Below are 18,399 nucleotides of genomic sequence, written 5' to 3' on the forward strand. Positions count from 1 at the left end.
AATGACATACGAATGATGCATTTGTTACTTATTTTCCTAGATGATTATCAGGGACTCAACATTTTCTGTGGCTCAGGCAAGTAGGTGCTTAGTGCTCACATCACCCTTGTTCTAACAAAACATTTCAACATATGCAGAACTCAGTTATGCTGAAGTTTACATAAATGTGGTGCTCTTGTAAAAGTCATTGACAGAATTAGCATTTTAAATTCCTCATCTTTTTTATGCTATTAAATGCTTTTATCTGTGCAAAACAGTTATAATTCTGAGTTTTGCATCATCACATAGAGGAAAATACATTTTCTATTACAAATCTGTGTTGTTCTTTCAAACACCATATTGCTGTATTTTTCTCTCAGGATTTATTCCAGTAGAATGTCATTCTACTTTTCAGAATATTTATTATCCTAATGGGTGCAGTTTCTAAGCTATAGCTCACAGTGCACACCCACACACTGTATCATTGAGCTACATGGGAGTTTGCATTTCTATATAGGTTGCAGTTTTGGGGCAAGGCTGTGCTGTGGGCAGTTCCACCTTATTCAGTCAAATAAGTTCTTACATCACGGCTGCCTGTTACAACTCACTTTCGGTGTACCCTCTTCTGGAAGTTGCATTGACGGTGCTCTTCCTCTGTCTATGCAGCAGGCTGTAAACCCATGGGCTTTCAGTGCTACCTTGCTGTTCTTCATGGATGTAAAGGCAAAGTAAAGGGGGCTGGCTGGGAAAAGGGGCAGCTTCTGCATGGAGGGTGGAAGGGGTACATAGATTCAAACTGAGAGCAGCTGTAGGGGAAGGGAGTAGTCTTGCCTCAGCCACAGGCGAAGGCCAAAGGACTGAACTGCTGGGGCAGGCAGCCACCTCTTGTGCAAGGGGTAGCGCAAGACGCTGGTGCTGCGGTCACCACTGCAGTTGCTGTGCTCACTTAGAGCGGAAGCAGAAGCAGCTGGCAGTGAGCTATGTGTGTGTGCGGGGAGAGGCCCTGGGCATGGTCCTCAGACCCAAGCACAAGGTAGAGTGTGTAAGAGTGTCCAGCACAGCCCTGGCCTTTGGACTCTGCGGTTGGGTAAGCAGTAAGGGCCCCTGGTGATATCCTTGGGCCTAGCATGTAAAGGCACTGCTGTGCTCCTCTGTACATGGAAACTGGACAGTTGTGGCACTGGTGATGGTGAGCAATAGGAATTTAGAGCAGAACGGTGTCTGGAAATTTGAGCTCCCTCCTGTTTTCCCTGTCTTCAGTATTTCCTGTTAAAAGCACAGCCTGATTAAGTCGTTGACTGGGAGGGGATAGGAGCTCAGAAAAAAACCTCCATCAGAACCCACTGGTACTCTCTGACAGAGCACCTGTGTTTTGGAACAACTTTGAATTTTAATCTCATGTCTGGTTCAGACTGTAGAAGAGATGGCTTCAAGGCAGCTAATAGCAGCCCCCCCCTGTACCTATGAGAGAGTATCAAGAAGACAGAGCTGGGCTCTTCACAGTTGTGCATGATGGGAGTATGAGAGACAACACGCAAAAATTGAAAAGAGAGGTTCAGACCTGATACAAGGGGAAGCTTTTTCCCCAGGAGGACAGCCAAGCAGTGGAGTGGGTTGCCCAGAGAGGTTGTGTAGTTTCCATCCTTAGAGAAGTTTTCAGCCTGGTCTGATCTCAGAGCTGACTCTGATCTGAACAGGAGATTGAGCTTCAAACCTCCCAAGTTCCCTTTCAACCTGAATGATTCTGTGATTGTAAAACAGCATTTTACCTCCTGATCTACAGCAGTTTTGAGTTACTCTTTGAGATATGGGAAAAGTCCATACCGTTTGGGCATCCAATGGTTAGCATTTTTACAGATGGTTTTGTAACTTGTTCTCAGAAACCCCTAGTATTAGGGAACCATAATCTATCCAAACAATCTGTTTAAGGACTTCATTATCATTATAATCCCTACATATCTGCTGTCCTTATCCTTTTATTCCATGTTGGTCCATCAAAAAGCCTGTATTTATGTTCTCACTCAAAGCCTCTTAAACCTGGAATTATCTTCTAGTCATGAAAGACAAAGTTACAGTTCTCTTTAGGGTACAGTCTTCCTTCAGATTAATTGGTGTGAAAATTATTAATATTAACCTATTCTATTTTGAATGCCACAAATCCATTTTTAGGTCCTTAAATGAAAAACTTCTTTAGGTCTTCTAGTTATTTTTCATGTCTCTCCTGTAACAGCAACAAGTTTTTCAATGTAGATACCCTTTTAAAGCCAGAGTTCTTCAAGAATGCACGATTCCAGTCATATGCAAGAAGTCATAACTCTAAACATTAGTTTCATAGACAAACAGATCTGAAAGAAATCATTCTGTCCAAGATTTTTGCCATGTAAGAGGATTAGTACCTCTACAATTCAGACAGATGTTCAATTTTTTCTCAGAATCCCTCAGAGATGAAAATCCATAATCTGTCCCAGCAATCTGAGGACTTCAGTTTATTTGCAGTAGGAGTATGCTAAAGAAAGGAGGTTTTTTTTTTTCCTTACTGGATTGTTCCGTTTGTCTTTGTAATATGACTTTAAAACTGTCATCATCTCCCCTGCCGTTCTGTCTTTAAGGTAAACAACCCTAATTCATGCAGAATTACAGATCTCTGGTAATTTTTAATTTTTTGTTCTTGACTCTTTTCAGTTCGTTATCTCTTTTCTCTAGTGCGGCCATGAATCAGCACTGTCATAATGTATAAAAAGAAAATTTACTGGGATGCATTAAATGCAACCTGTGGTAATGGATTACTTCACGGACATGAAATAATCTTCCCTTGTATTCAGCACTGTGAGGGAACATTCTGTACTACAAAGCCAGAGTGCTATGTTCACTTTTGGGCACTGTTTTTTGTTGCGGGGAGGGAAGCAAATCAGTTGGAGAGAACCAAAAGTAGAGCCACAGAAATGATCTGTGTTTGCCTTTATTGCAACAAGATAGTACACTAATATTGCCTGTTTCCTTTCTTGAAGGAGTGGTACAAGTTTTCCCAATTACATGCAATTGATTATTATTCCTAGAGTGTAGTACCTTCCACTTTCTTCTGTGGTGCTTCATCCCATTTTTTTAAATCTTTTTTGTATTAGTCAAGGTCATTTCAAATTTGAATTCTCTCCTGTTCCAAGAAAATGCCTTCCTTTGTCTTTTGATCGCAATAGTGGAAGTTGTGTATAAAATATATCAGAACAGTTATGAGAGAGTAAATTTAAGTCTTCCTTAACTTAGTGGTGAGAGCACTGTGGGGCAGACAGCAAACCTAAAGTTCTGTCTCTGCTTAATTTAAAGTGACATAGGATAAAAATTAGTGACCCCACTTCTCACATGTCCTCCCAAACATCAGTAAACCACAGATATGAAATTTCAACAGAGTTAAGTTTTCAGGAAAACCTTCATAATTGGATTAAAGAATTTAATCACTGTTTCTGAGATATAAGGATTATTGATAAAATATTTTTATTTATTTCACTTTAAAAAGTTAAATTTAAGTTCAAGTATGATGCTAAAAGAATTTTTTTTACAAATGAAGAAAGCTTATTTAGAAATGTATTTTTGGCAGTTGAAAATTAAACTGCTGTGCTATTGAAGCTATAAATATATTTATTAAGCATAAGAACCAGCCAATGGTAATTTCTGCTGGAGGATCAGTGTGACTCAATGGACTAGAGCAGAGTATTTTTTAGATACAGCAAGGGAAACTCCTTAGAATAAATTTTCATGCAGGTCTAAAGACACTGACGCCTCTATTCAGTTGGCCAAAATAGTGACGACAAATGATAAAAGCCATTTAGGCAGAGGGAAGGAAGAGAGAGAAGTTTTGAGTTACTGAGAACTTCTGCAATCTAAATCTCTGTAAAAGAGTTTTAAACTTTTTTTTATGTCAAATATTCACTAGCATAAAAAGCCTGAAAACTATTGCTCTAATTCAGTATTACATTTGAAAATCAATTATATGTAAACAAGTAAACAGTTTCTGTAAAAGAAGACGGAATACACCTCAATAACACTTTTACATTTATGTCTGCCTTATTTTTTGCAAGCTTTTTCAACATTAAAGTACTGAAGACAAATGCTTATGCCATTAAGACCAAAGTTTGGCCCCTAGATGTCTACTCTGAAACAGAATTCACAGCTGTGACGTTTAGGCTGCAGATACAGTGCACTGAAAGAATTACGATAGTTTGAGTAGGGTCCCAAAATACTACACTGAACAGGGAGCACTCTAAAGCAAGTACACTGACAGAGAGGACCTGCCCTGAGTAGTGAACAATAGAAGTTTGATAAAAGGATGTATCTACAATTCTAGCTCCATCTAGAAAGTGCTGTTTTCTTCTGTGTGGTATTAACAGTTTTTGAGCTTGCTTAAGAAAGTAAGCCTCAGTGTTTCTTCTTTCAAAGACAGAATAGTGACTAAGCTTTCTTAAATGTCACGACTAATGTGATGTGTATGCTACTGTGCTCTCTTTTCTTTTCCTCTCTCTGCACACACATACATACACAAACCCCTTTTCTTTTCCTGAGGCCAATGTCTAGAAAACTTATCAGTACAGTATGTATTGGTACGGCAACCAACATTTAATTTCCTTATCTGCCCAAATGAATTTAAACACATATTCCTTTACTTCTCACTATAAGCACCTAAGTCCTATTGAGATGCAACTCTCTAGGCACTTTGTGCATTCTTTTATTACAAAGCACATACAAATTTGGTGTATGGTCTCTAACATTACTATGTCATTTTTAGGAGATACTTCTACTCTTCAAATCTCACTTTCTGATACCAGTTATTGGAACAGTTACTTTATAAAGAAACTTTTTAAAAGAGAAATCAAGACAAATCCAGCATAGATTAAATGTTGTATATACAAGTACATGCAAAAACTAAATTGCCATTAAAATAGTCTTGTTTGAAGAAGCACTTTGTCCATACTGGAATTTGCCTAATGAATGTGGAGTTACTTGTAACACCTCTTTAATACAAAGAAGGAACAGGTGAATGTTCTGAATTCTAATTCACAGCCATTTATAATGATCTAAAAAGGCATAATTGAAAGGCTGAGAGAAATCTAGATTTATTTTATTGATTCTGAAAGTAAATATGGTATTGCTGTTTGTCATCTTAGATCACACTGAAAGTTAGATGGTGTGAAGTAGGTATTCATTTTAATAGGAATAGATGAATTTCAGTGAGACTTTTAGTTTAAATAGCATGATAGAAAGCACTACAATATTTAATCACTCTACATGTTTCATTCATTATTTCATGGGCTGTTACAGGTAAAAGTTCTGTTGTTGTTTTTTTTTTTATTGTGTTACTTCTAAACATGTGCAACAATTGCTGGCCGGTAGAATGTTCTGATTTTAGATTATATAAAGTGTTCTGTTCTCTCAAGATGTTTCTGTAAAGCATAATCTGGCATATCAGCAAAAGTAACAATGATTGCCGGGCTGGGTGAAGTAGTGATGCAGAACCTTTGAATGGGAGCAAAATTTGGGTAAGCTGATTTTGCAAGGGAATTCTACTGTTTGAAAATATTTGCTCTTCTGTACCGTAGCTGTTAAGGAGATGGTGTTGACACAGTTTTCATATCCTGTCATTTATAAAATTGTATTGATAAATCATCCGATCATACTAGAAATTTTAAAATGTTGAAAGTTTGTGAATATAAAGTAATGTCAGTTTACAAACAAATGAGAATAATTAAAGTTTACACATGACACTGAACATTTTTTTTCCTTTAGGCATTCCTAGCAGACACTAGGGACAAGATTCATCTGTCCAGAATTAGACACCTGTGTCTGGGTTGTCATTTATATTTATTTTCTAAGTTGAAATAGAGAGCTGTGATGCAATTTGTTTCATTCTAGATGGGTCTGTAGAAGAGATCAGATAAATCATGCTCCGGAAGTGTTTATTTCTCACCACTGGCTTTACAGAATCCAAATGGCTGGCCTAGATGGGAAATTCTACATTGTAAACCTTTGTGGCGAGATTAATTTCAAGCTTAAAATATCTACAGGTAGATATCTACTAGTATGATAGGTGTCTGCATGTCATTATAATCATGGAGATCTGGCCAAGCCTCCAGCTAGAAGCACCTGGGTTTCCCATAGGGCCACATACATGTTTAGATTGTCTTGGATATCCTAAGTGTGTTAAATGGCAGCAGTGGCCTACATGGGGCACTAATGAGAACCTTATGAGCAATTCAACTGAGCAACTGCTATGTAAGGGTATATTGAATTGCTGTCTAGGCGGTTTTCCATTTCCATGGACTATAATGGATGCTTTGGCACTTTCTTTCTGCATAGAGCTACATGACATCAAAATATAAGTGCCCTAAGCTTGAACTGATCCCGCCTTTAAAGACCAAAAGGTTTTACTAACAATCACCAAAGAGCTCTCTGCTTAATCTTTATAGTAATGAAAATATTGTTTTAAGGTTATGTGCCATTTTTTTTATTTTACTTTTAAATCAGTTGAGGAGCATCCATCCAGTGCACAGGGCATGTTTCTTCTTTAATTCCATTACTCTGTTCTTTACTCAGTCTGCTATTTAACAAAATAAAAACAAAATATGAAGGTGAATGACTTGATTTAAAACAGTCTTAAGAAAAAAACAACACTGTAGCTATAAACCTTAAGTTGTGCTTGATTTCTTCACTTGCACAGAGAAAGTGCACAGTGGTCTGATGTTACAGATACAAATTAATAAACAAATATTACTCTCCAATATGATCATCTGTTTTCAGAACAGGTGCTATAATCTTTCTCTTCTGTGCAACAGTTGTAAAGTTCTGAAATTATACTAGCCTGCTTATTTTAACAACTAACTATAGCATTCTGAATTCCAGTTTAGTAGGAAATCTGTGCATATGTAAGAAAACCAAAAGTCAAAACAGATTTTCTTTTCTATTAGTCATGTAGAGAACTTTGAGGATAATCATTTCTTCTGGCTACAAGCTATCTTTTAGATTTTACCTTTTTTTAATACAAACATACTTGACTACCGATAGACTTTAGTATGTAATATTCTGGTGATGATGTAACTTCAGAAATACATGTCCATTTGACTTAAACAAATTGAAACCTTTAACACCTATATGTTTGCAGTGTGTATATGTGTGGTTTACTGTATGAAAACAGTTTTGTACCACAATAGAACTCTATCTTAAAGGTGGCATTTATGAAGGATACAGATTTTTTTCCTGAGACAGTGGAAGGAACATCTTTGAGTCAGTAACAATATTACACTTCTCCACCTCTTGTTGAAACTGAAAAGTGCATACATACATGTATATATATGTATGTACATACATTTTGCTTCTAATACAAATTAATAGTAAGTTGTATGACTAAAAATAAACAGAATTTTCTACAGCAAAAAAATCCTTTGTTGAACAGTACAATGGGGAATATTTTTTTATATATTAATACCTACTTCAAAGACCATTTAGCTGTCTTTTTACAGTACAGAAGAGGCTTTTTATGTTTAATCCATTTGAAGCCTAAAAAGCAAACCAGTTTTCCACTTTTTATAAAGAATGCTTATTTATATGCATTTTGTGTATTGAATCGGATAGAGGTTATTTTTTATCATTATGAAGTGTTCACATAATTAAAATCTTTGTTTCTATTTCTGTGCCTTGTTTTCGCAGACTAAAACTGGTATTGCATTGTTGTATGATGAAGTATCTGAAAATGCCTATGACATCCGACTGAAGCTTACAAAAGAGGTATTAACAATTCAAAAACAAGATGTCGTCTGTGTTAGTGGAAGTGATCACAGTGCAAATGTAAGTGCTTCTAGATTTCTATGTTTTTGACTGTATATTTTAATGTCTTCTACAGAGATCAGAATATGCTATTGGAGTGCGAGATATGTTATTCGGTAATAGAAAATATGTAATGATCAATATTTCTTTTGTGCATATTTGGATTCTTGTAGGTAAGAACTTATTTTTTTATCTACAAGATGGTATGTGTCCTTTATTCTGACATGACATTACAAGAAATTAAAAATCTATAAATATTGAGAGTACAGTATTCTTCCACCAAATATCGTTAGCTTATTAAATGAAAAAAAATAAAAGCAAGAAAAAGCTGTATTTCCAACTGAAAGCATTTTAAGAGTAAACTAATACAAGGACTTTTCTTCATTGATGCATCAAGTATCAACAATTGTCTGTTCAAGGGCATAGAGCTGGCTGGGAGAACACTTGACAGATACTTACTTGCTTCATTTTAATTCTTCTTCAGCCACAGATGGAGCTTACTCAGTGCCAGCATATATATGGTGGTGTTTTTTTTTTTTTTTTTTTTTTTTTTTTTTTTTTTTTAACCCAAATTCAGTTACAAAGTTTTTCTAAAGCATGTGGTGTCCTTAAGCTATAGAAAAGTCTTCTGTATCACCATTTAATATTGTTGCTAGAAAATCTAGAGACATTTTGTATAATGAGTACAACAATGGCATCTGTGTTTTGGACATCTTCAAATAGCATCTTTTATTTCCTCATATGAAAGTGTTCCTCTTAAATCTAAGTGTAGATATCCCAAATTTACTGAGTAAAATAAATTTCATGAACCATGCTGGTATTCGCTAGAACAATGCATGGCAGCCTCCTCAGAGGGAGGGCAAAAAGGGAGTCTTTTGTCTATTTGTTATATGGCACATTTCATCTGAACATAAAATCTAGCACTAGGAGTTATCATGTAAGTTTATGATATCCTGTTGAGGATTAAGAGCCTAAAAGTATATAGGGGTATCTGTATATGCATACACACACGCACGCACGCATGCACGTATACATGTGTGTGCATATGAGAGCGAGAGTGAGAGCCTGCTTATGTAACACATACATACATAAATTTCTGCTACAGTAAATATCTGTATTTTTTGTTTAATATCACACAAAAACAAACAGCTTTTAGAAGTTAGAAACTATATACTGGTTTCAAACCTTGTCTGTGTAATTCAATGGAACGTGACTTGCTTTTAAAAATGTGCAAAAAGACTGCATCAGTGGGCAGCTAGTGGAAGAACACTTAGTGAAGTGAAAGGCATGTCACATTCCAGTTGGTTTGCTGAAATAAATACAAGCCTGAGCCAAAAATTGTCAGCTTGTGTATACTTTCCACTTCACTGAGAAACATGAAAAGGTGCAGACTTTAACTACAGACATTATTGGTAGCACTGAGAAGTTGTATGCAAACTGTGGTTACAAAAGTCATAGTAAAATGTTTTATGGCTGCAATTCATGGTGTCTGTACATATAAGCATACATGATGGCTCTGGTCTTGGTGGCATCTAGATGCCTTTTGTATAAATTTTCTTTCATTGAAAAAGAATAGAAATTCATCCTATTCTGAGATAGTTCTTGACTGAATTAGCACAGGCTAGTTGCATCTGAGGAAAAAAAAGAAGTATCAAATCTGTATCTGTATTGATCATCTTTCATTGAGCAAAAAAGCAAGCCTGATGCACTTTACTGCTACATTTTATGTGTCCCCTAAGTAGCATTTCCTGGAAGAAGACAGGACAGGAAAACAGGCTCTGATAATACTTGGAGTTTTAAGATAAGAAGTAGGATTTTGAAAAAAGTTCTGGAAAGTAAGAGTCAATGTAGTGTACCAGAGCTCTGACATGTAGCCACTGTGTACGAAATGAGCTGAAGATCCTAGGTTGTATTTCATGACGAGTAACAATTAAAAGTAGGTAAGCCTAGAGATAAGGGCATAGCCTGGGACTACGTCAGAAAGTAAACAGCTTTTCCAGTATATAGAAGTAGCATTAATGTGTAGAAGTGAGGGAGTTTCATATACAGGTCAGATGGCAATCCAGGTTTGAGTTGCAAAGTACTATGTGGCTCTAGATATGAAGTTCATTAAGAAGGAATTCTTCCTCATTGCACTGTTTGTAGGCAACATGGTAATTCTGCCAAGCTGACCTTTCCAGGAAAACACTGAAACATCAGGTGATCGTACACAAACAACTGGGTCTTCCTCAACCTGTCCAGTTGCCTATACTGTGGTAGAGCCTATAGCTTTGTACTTTTCTAAATTCATTTAATTCTCATCTTCACATGTTATTTTGATGTTACGGCTGAACTTTTTCCTTGTTTCCTTTAATGGACAGGATATTTTCCTCACTATTTTTCTCCATATTGCTATAATTGGTGGGTTTTTTTTTTAAACAAATGCATTGAATTTATATAATAGAAATTATAAATTGAAAAACTGAATTGTTTTGAAAATCTTAATCTTTATCATTTGTTTATGATATTATTACAATATTACAATATTATTACTATTACAATATTTATTGATTGTTTACATTAATCCTAAGTTATCCTTAAGTTTTCCTCAAGTTTTTTGTAGGTTTTGTTGCTGAAGACTCTAAAATGTAAATTACAAAGCTCTTACCTGTTGCTTTTCTATGGGCCTTTCAAGATCTCCTCAAGTTGTCCCTTCTTGAAAGTGTTATCTTCAATCTGCATGAGTTTCTGTTGTCAAACTCAAATGAGAAAAATGGATTAAATCAAGGCTTCGTGGCAATATTTGCTTTGGTTTACTTTGGACCAAATAGAAACTTTTGGAGCATTAGTTTTTAAAATAAATGCCAATTGAGTGTAATGTAAAGATGAGCATTTTAGTTTTTACAGACTATAAATTACCAGTATATAGGAACTCAAAGGCAGAATTTGAAATCAGGGTGAAATAGCTGGAAGTCCTCTAGCACTCTCTTTGGTAACTCTAAAATTTTGAAGAAAAATTCAGAAGAGCTAAATGTTTTAAGTGTTTCAAGAAAATAATTTTGCTTGTCCTCTATATGACTATGTATAATTCAATATATTAATAGAAAATTGTAACCTGAAAGGCATTTCTATAGCAGTTATAGACAATCACATTGTCTTACTGATTTATTCTCCTCCTTTCTACACTTTGCCTTTATTATTTATTATTCATAGTTAATCTGTATTTTGCACACAGCCATTCATCACACTATTTCCTTTATAACAAAAATAGAAATAACTCATTTGCTTTCTTTATGTAATCATCTCAGATATGTAGGAGGAAAAAAACTTCTGCTTTTAGAGTTGCTTTTCGTAGGTGGAATATGTGAATGGGAAAATATTGAAAGTTCTGTGTCTACTTGTGACAGTACTTAATTCTCTAGCCAGTTTTGTGGAAAGCATTCCATGTTACCTGTTCTGCTCCGCTATCAGTTCTTTCTCATATACTTCCAGCCTCCATGGGGCCGACCAGTTCATTGAGCTTGTGCAATACAGAAGACTACACAAGCCACTGGGGTGGGTTGGACTTTCAGCAACACAGATTGCTCCATAAGCATCTCACATTGATTGTACAGATAAAAGGCAGGTCCTCTCACTGTAAAATACTACTAAGAGTAAATTACTTCTACTAGCATCATCTTGACCTGTACTTGTTTCGTATTTTGTCTCTGCCATACATTTTTAAACACTGAGAAAGCTGTTCACCTGTTCATGAGAAAATGTAGAGCTGGTTTTCTGTAATTTGATGGCAGTTCATCCCATTTCACTAGCCCATTTCACTAGACATTTGACTTGGATGTAAAATAATAAGGGAGAGGAATGTGGTTTGTGGAATTCAAGGTATGTATAGAAGAAATAGGTAAAGAAAGAGTTGTCTTTGCATTTTGATACCAGATTCTACACAATAGAAAAGATGGCTTTTAAATATGTAAAAAAATCCTTCCAGAAGTGGAACCACTGTGGGAAATAATATGTTCTCAGTGTTTGATTATATATTATTTGATATATAGAGATGTTATTAAATATGTGTTCCTTCCAACAAAATGTTTCAGTCATTCAGATTTGGAAAGTCCAAGCACTCCAAACAAGTCTTTGTGACTTACTTCACAGGGTTCTCATTGGTAGGAAAAAGGAGAATGTATGGGAGAATCATTCATAGAAGCAAAATTTGAAAATACTGACAGAAAAACAGGTAATTTTTTTTCAGGATGAATAGTTTAACAATACCCACAGAAGCAAATTGGTTGTATGGTAGCTAGGGAAAGAATCCATTATCAGTTAAAGGAGAAACAGGACGGCATTTGTTTCTATGCTTTCATAATACGATGTGCTTTACTAAGATGTGATATTTCTGTAATTTTTTGCTTGTCCACTTGTTAAAATTAGTTTCCCATATATTGCTAGTGCCTCACTATCTTACTATCTAGTAAGTGCTATCTTACTTCTCCTGCTGTCAGCCCAGTTTTATGCCTCTCCACTTTTCATAAACATTTTTTCTTTTCCTTTCTATTACCTTTCTGTGTCTATTCCCTGCTAAGTCCACTTGCAAAGTAAGAAAAAAAAATGCATTTAGCTTTTTATCACTATTAATCAGTCCCTCCCACAGAGCTGAATTGTCTGACTTGATCAGTGGTAGAACAAATAGGTTTCTGATGCAGGCTCTTGGCTTGTTAATTGGAAGAAGACTCTTCAGAGGCTTTTGGAAGACTAATATAATTAGAATAACAAAAGCTTCACATTCTGGGCACACAATCCAGTTTCACAGGTCTTGTCTTAGCTGGAGTTTGCCACATCGAGATAAGGTAGGTGAATAGGGACAAAAAATAGCAAGACTGGTTGTTTTGTTGATCCAAAAAAAAAAAAAAAAAAAAAAAAGAAGAAAGAAAGAAACAAGCATCTGAATGTACTGTTTAAATCTCTGATGAGACTGCTATGACTTTTTTTCTTTATAACTCAGGTGCGAATAAGGACAGAAAAGAACGTTCTTTTAGCAAACCTCTAGAGAATAGGTCTGCATTAAAAGTTTCTTTATACCCCAAGTACATTTCTGTCTAGGTAACTACTAATATTACTGTTTGCCCAGTGCCCATTCTGCCATAAGAGCTAATAACTAACATTTCTATTTATTTGGAAATATCAAGCTGGTGATTAAAGAAAGACTTTTCTTCTTGAAAATTAGATTTTTTGTATGGAGGAAATACATTATTTAGCCTTTTGTTATTTATTTTCCATACTCTGGGAAGCTGGCCTGGATATTTAGAAGACAGATATCAAATAATGCTTTAGGATATATTATTAAAGATCATAAGCTCCTGTTGCTGTCACTTTGAGAACAGTTAGAAGTTTATATCACAAAATAAATAATAAATATGAGTATTCATCAGCATGACAAACAGAAAATAAATTTGGTTTATTATTAAAGGCAAAAAAGTAACTAGCATTGACAAAAATAGTAGTAAATGTACAGAGGAGAATAATAAAAGGGACACTGTAGATATCCCTGAAAAAAAAATCTCCCTGAGATATGGTCAGAATCTAGCTGAGGTTAAGTGCCCTTACCAACAAGGTAGAAAAGAGAGCAATACAGTATCAGTATTTCTGTGTTGCTAACCAGGCAAACAGGCAGACAGATATATGCATCCTTTATTAAAATTTAAATTAATCTGTTGTTGTAGATGGGGCCATGACAAACTGTCAGGATTGGTAAATTGCTACTGTATATATTGCAAAAGATTGTGCAACAGTTAAAAATCTTCGATAGCTAGATGCAGAATATCTGACTGTGTGGAAACATAAGCATCTTTAGTGATAGAACAGGACACCGGTGGATACAGCCTCTATTGTTCATCTTTGCCTTCACACCTGCCAACATGTAACAGCGAATGCCATTGAAATTATTCAGCTAAAGAACAGCTGTGTTCTGGAAGGATTTAGCTGTAACTCTTGTTATAGCATGTCTTTTTACTTGAAAGAAATCAGCTTATTCTTAATGGAAAAAGAAAGAAATATAACTATATATTGCCACTGGGGCCATATATGTAATAACAATTAGCGACTCTGAAAATCCAGATTTGTAGATGATCTGCACAGCCTTTATCTATATTGTTGCTCTCACAGTCTGGGATCAGTCCAAGTCTCAAATCTTCTCTTATCACCAAAGATAGCTCCTGTCCCAAATTAATCTTACAACTCAGTGAGGGAGTTCCTGGAGATTCTTGTGAACTTATACCAATACTTATACCAATATTGTCACTGAGAAATCTGTAATATGATCACCACACCCTGGAGAATGAACTACACTGTGGTTTCTCAGACTCATCCTTATTAGAATAGATCACAAGATAATTTAGATTGAAAGGGATCTGTGGAGTCATCCAGTTCAACCTCCCACTGAGATAGGGGTGGAGTCATCTAGTGCAACCTCCCACTGGAAGCAAGGATAGCTTCCAAGTTTGTTCAGGTTGCTTGGGGCCTTGTCCACTCAAGTTTATAATATCTCCAAGGATGGAGATTCCACCATCTCTCACCAGGGCAGCCTGTTCTAGTACTTAACCACTTTCACTGTGAAATTATTTCCCATTATACTCAACTGGAATTTCCTTTGCTGCCAGTGGTGACTGTTGCCTCTCCTCTTTTTATTGTGCACCTCTGAGAACAATCTGGTTCAGTTTTCTTTATAATCTTCCTTTAGGTTGGCAGGCTTTAAAAATAGAATGAGTGACTTCATTTTACTCTATCAAAAATGAACTAAGACTTTGATCTGCAGTAATGGAAATAGTTATAACAACATAAACTGATAAAAACACCTTATTACACTTAGCAAGGATCATCTACAGCTGTCCCAGATCTCAGCTTGCATGTGAAAAGATCTGCTTTGCCTCTGTACAAACCTCTACTGGTCCTGGCATGCCTCAGTCAATTTTTATAGCTGCATTTTTTATGTTGCTTTGGGGTAAAGATGACATCCTGTACAAAAAAACAAACAAACAAACAAAAAACCTGTGTTAAAAGTTCCAACTATCTCTTATATTCACAGTACTCACTTGCTTTCTGTTTACCTGTCTTTTATTACAGCTTACCTCCTTTTCATGGCACTGGAGAATGAAGCATCACATGTTGCCATAGAGGATTACTGCATGCTTTTCTCTCTATTGAGGTTTCTTGACCTGTATTTCCATTTTCTGCTTAATTTATTCCACTTCCTGACAAGTTACAGTGTCTTTTTAAGACTATAAAACTATTTCTAAGACTATAAAACAGTATTTTAAAAATCACATGGATTTAGGGCTAAAATTTATACAGACAGCCTTTGAGCAAAAAGCTTCTGCTGAAGGCTAAACATGTTACAACCAACAGTATAACACATTCTGTTGTAAAACCGGTCTTTGATTTCCACCCTCCTCCAATACATGGAAGAGCCTTTACATTATTTTTCATTGCATTATATAACAGTTTACCTAGTTAAGGGTAAGGTGCTGGTGGTTACAGTTCCCGAGAGAGCCGTATTAACAACCCTTAGAAATACATGAATATGGCAGATTCAGTCTTAAGTGGCTGTGAAATTTAGGTGAAACCTTCACTGTTTTCTTAAGATTTGTGATACTCATGGTCTTTCATAAAGGCTGTGGGACATATGTAAGTAGTAACAGGAGTCAGTAAGGAAGCAATCAAAATTCAGTGTTTTTTGGCATTTAATTAATTAATTAAATTTAATAATTTGTTTTTTGATCCCAGACTACAAAGTACTGCAACAAGGAACCTCTCTAATCCAGTCCTAGATATTGGCATTGCAATTCTTCTGAAATGCTGAATGATATGTGAAGTCTACTAGCCTTATCATGGGTGCCTATACTAGTCAGTGATAAATCATAATCCAGTACCATCTCTAGTTACAGCTGTCATGTACACTCTTTCTCCCAGGCATAGTTTTTCTTCTGACTTCCACCTTGATAGAATTTTGGCAAATGCAGTCCCTTCTGTAGTTTAAAATCCTTATTTCTAGCAAGAGTGTTGGGCAAAGGGCAGACTGCATCCAGTAGGAAGTGGAAGTGTGCTGCTCATCAGCGAGCAGTGAGGGTTATGTGAGTGTAGGTGGAAATCTCAATATATGGCAGAATATTAAATATATGCAGAGCAATATGCTGAGGAAGCTCTGGGATTGAACAGGTGGAGGGGTGTAGCTGAGAAAATCCTTGTCTGCAGTGATCTCCCCACCAAAGGATTTTACATATTCTTGTTCTGCCCTGGATGTCTGCATTTGGTGATACATTTTACGTTTACATTTTACATTCTCACAGCATCTGTCTCTTCAATCATTTTTTATCTTATAACTTCCTGTGGCAGCTTCAGCAATAAGAAAAGATAAGATTTGGCTGATATCTTAAGTATCTTCATCTTCTTATCCCTTTTTGTATCATACTATTTCTTTCCTTGCACCCATGTGGGACAGGTTACAGACTTGTTTTAGCTCTTCTTATTGTACCTTTTTGTTCCACTTCTTCCTTTCCCCTGAATATTTCCCAAGGGATTGGCTGGTAAATTCTGCATTATTGTTTAAGGCTGGCTTTTGTTTTGTATCGTCACCCTGCCGTGTCACTTGGAGAAAATTTGGTGCCTTATTTCCAACATCTAAGATGGCCTTTTGAGGTTATTCTTTCCAGTAGAGGAGATTACAACCACAGAACTGGGAATAAAGTTTCTTTATCTAATAAAAACAACAAAGACTTTGAACTACTATGAACAATGCAGCAGTGAATGATTTCCTTGCTTGCATTTTCCTGGCTTGCTGTTTAGCCACTTACCTTGCTTAAGTTAATAGTGTGTTATGGTTTGAGATGGAGCTGGCAATGTGGAGACTAGATGGTCTCAGGTACCAAAGCACGTTTAATCACAGATATATGGACAAGTGACACAGCAGCCTTACAATGGAGGAGGTGGCAGGAAGAGTTTGGGCGGGCCAAACGTTGACATTTCTCCTATGACCTGCCTTTGCCCTGGCGGTGCAGACCAGGTGGCCCTGGAGGACACGGGGGGCCAGTGCCCTTGGGCACTCCGGCAACCTCCATGGGCGCTTTGCTGGGTCCACGCGGCAACCTCAGCACTTTCAGCTATGGGTGAAAATGCCTGGTTCTGATTGGCTCAAATTCCCGTGTCACCTGGCGATTGGCTGTTGCTGGGGAAGGGGGCACACACAGCCTGCCCCTCTGGAAGGTTCTGCATGCTGTGGCAATGGCATGTTCACGGCTTTCAGTGTGATTACCAGGTTGTTTACCCTAAAATTACTCCCTTATTCTTGTCTGCTTCTTTCTAACTATAGTACAACCAGACTGCCGGCTAGCATCTCCTAGCCTTGTTATGATTTATCTTGGATACAAAATAGATAGTAAAATGCCTATTATTTTTTCCACAATGCATGACGAACAATTGTTTAAATAATTATTTCTCCTTTTCTAGAAGGCCTTTCTTTGCTGTATGAGCGTACTTTTTTAGAAAGAACTCAAATTTCGAAGTGTTTGTTTGTGTATATTACTTTTATAGCCACCTAGGATCATTACATATATATATGCTGAATATATATATATATATACACACACTATATATATATATGTACTATATATATACACAGTATATATATATACACATACTGAATCTTCTCCCAAATATATGCCTTTATATCAAATTGTGTGGAAAGCTTAAAGTACCTCCTCATGAAATCTCTCCCCTTGTTCATTAACGCACAAATAGAATACTCTTCATAATGAAGGATCCCCTTCCTCGACTGCCAGTGCTGGATGTTGACAATGTGGTAATGATGACAAAATGGGTAGACATTGATGGGTGGATGTAAAATCCTGCTACAAAACACTAAACTGAATTCTGTGATTGTTCAGTGACAGACAGCAAGCAGCACCAAAAATTAGAACTATAATTGGCTTCTGACATTGGCCCTTAAGCTCCATTCACATCTGTAGAAAAGTCTTTTATATATTTGTATCCATCCACATGCAGAGATAAACTTTTCTATCAAACCATTGTGTTTTAAAAGAACATAATAGGTCACCTATGTCAAGAGCTATCTCATAACTAAAAGACAGGTGTTTGACCACATAGTTCTCCAAATTACATTTAAAAAGTATCATAAGGCAAGTCTCGATGTTCTTTGAGAAACTTTATTAAAGCTGTTGGTTGTTTTCAGCTATATCATTCTCAGGAGTTAGGTCTGTGAGCCAGAGTTTATGATTTATTTGTAGAGAAATACACTTAAAATGAGGAGGGTAATTCATGTTTTTCCCAACATAGAAAGATTTCAGAAGTGGATTAAAAACTTTTTGAAAAATACATAGTATTAAAGGATAGTTTCAGTAGCAATGGAAATTGTTACAACCTCCACTTTATGCCTCCAGTTACCAACTAGTCTCTTCTCTAGTTACTGATCTCTTGCTCTTCTATTTGGTGTCTGTGTTTTCAAGTTTGCATTGCATTTGTTTTTCAACATATTCTCGCATCATTCTTGGAGTTCTTTAAAGTTTTTGCCTTGCTGCTGTCTGTTTCAATATTGATGACTGAGATCTTTTAAGCTCCCCAATCTGTTTA

At 36.2% G+C, this 18,399-nt stretch overlaps 1 pseudogene; it reads left to right on the plus strand.

Annotated features, from left to right (window-relative positions):
• Nucleotides 1-988: 988 nt before the first annotated feature.
• Nucleotides 989-18,399, plus strand: part of LOC135330159 (gamma-2-syntrophin-like) — a 136,583-nt pseudogene continuing 119,172 nt past the window's right edge.

This window comes from Dromaius novaehollandiae, chromosome 16 (assembly GCF_036370855.1).
Source record: "Dromaius novaehollandiae isolate bDroNov1 chromosome 16, bDroNov1.hap1, whole genome shotgun sequence".
NCBI lineage: Eukaryota > Metazoa > Chordata > Aves > Casuariiformes > Dromaiidae > Dromaius > Dromaius novaehollandiae.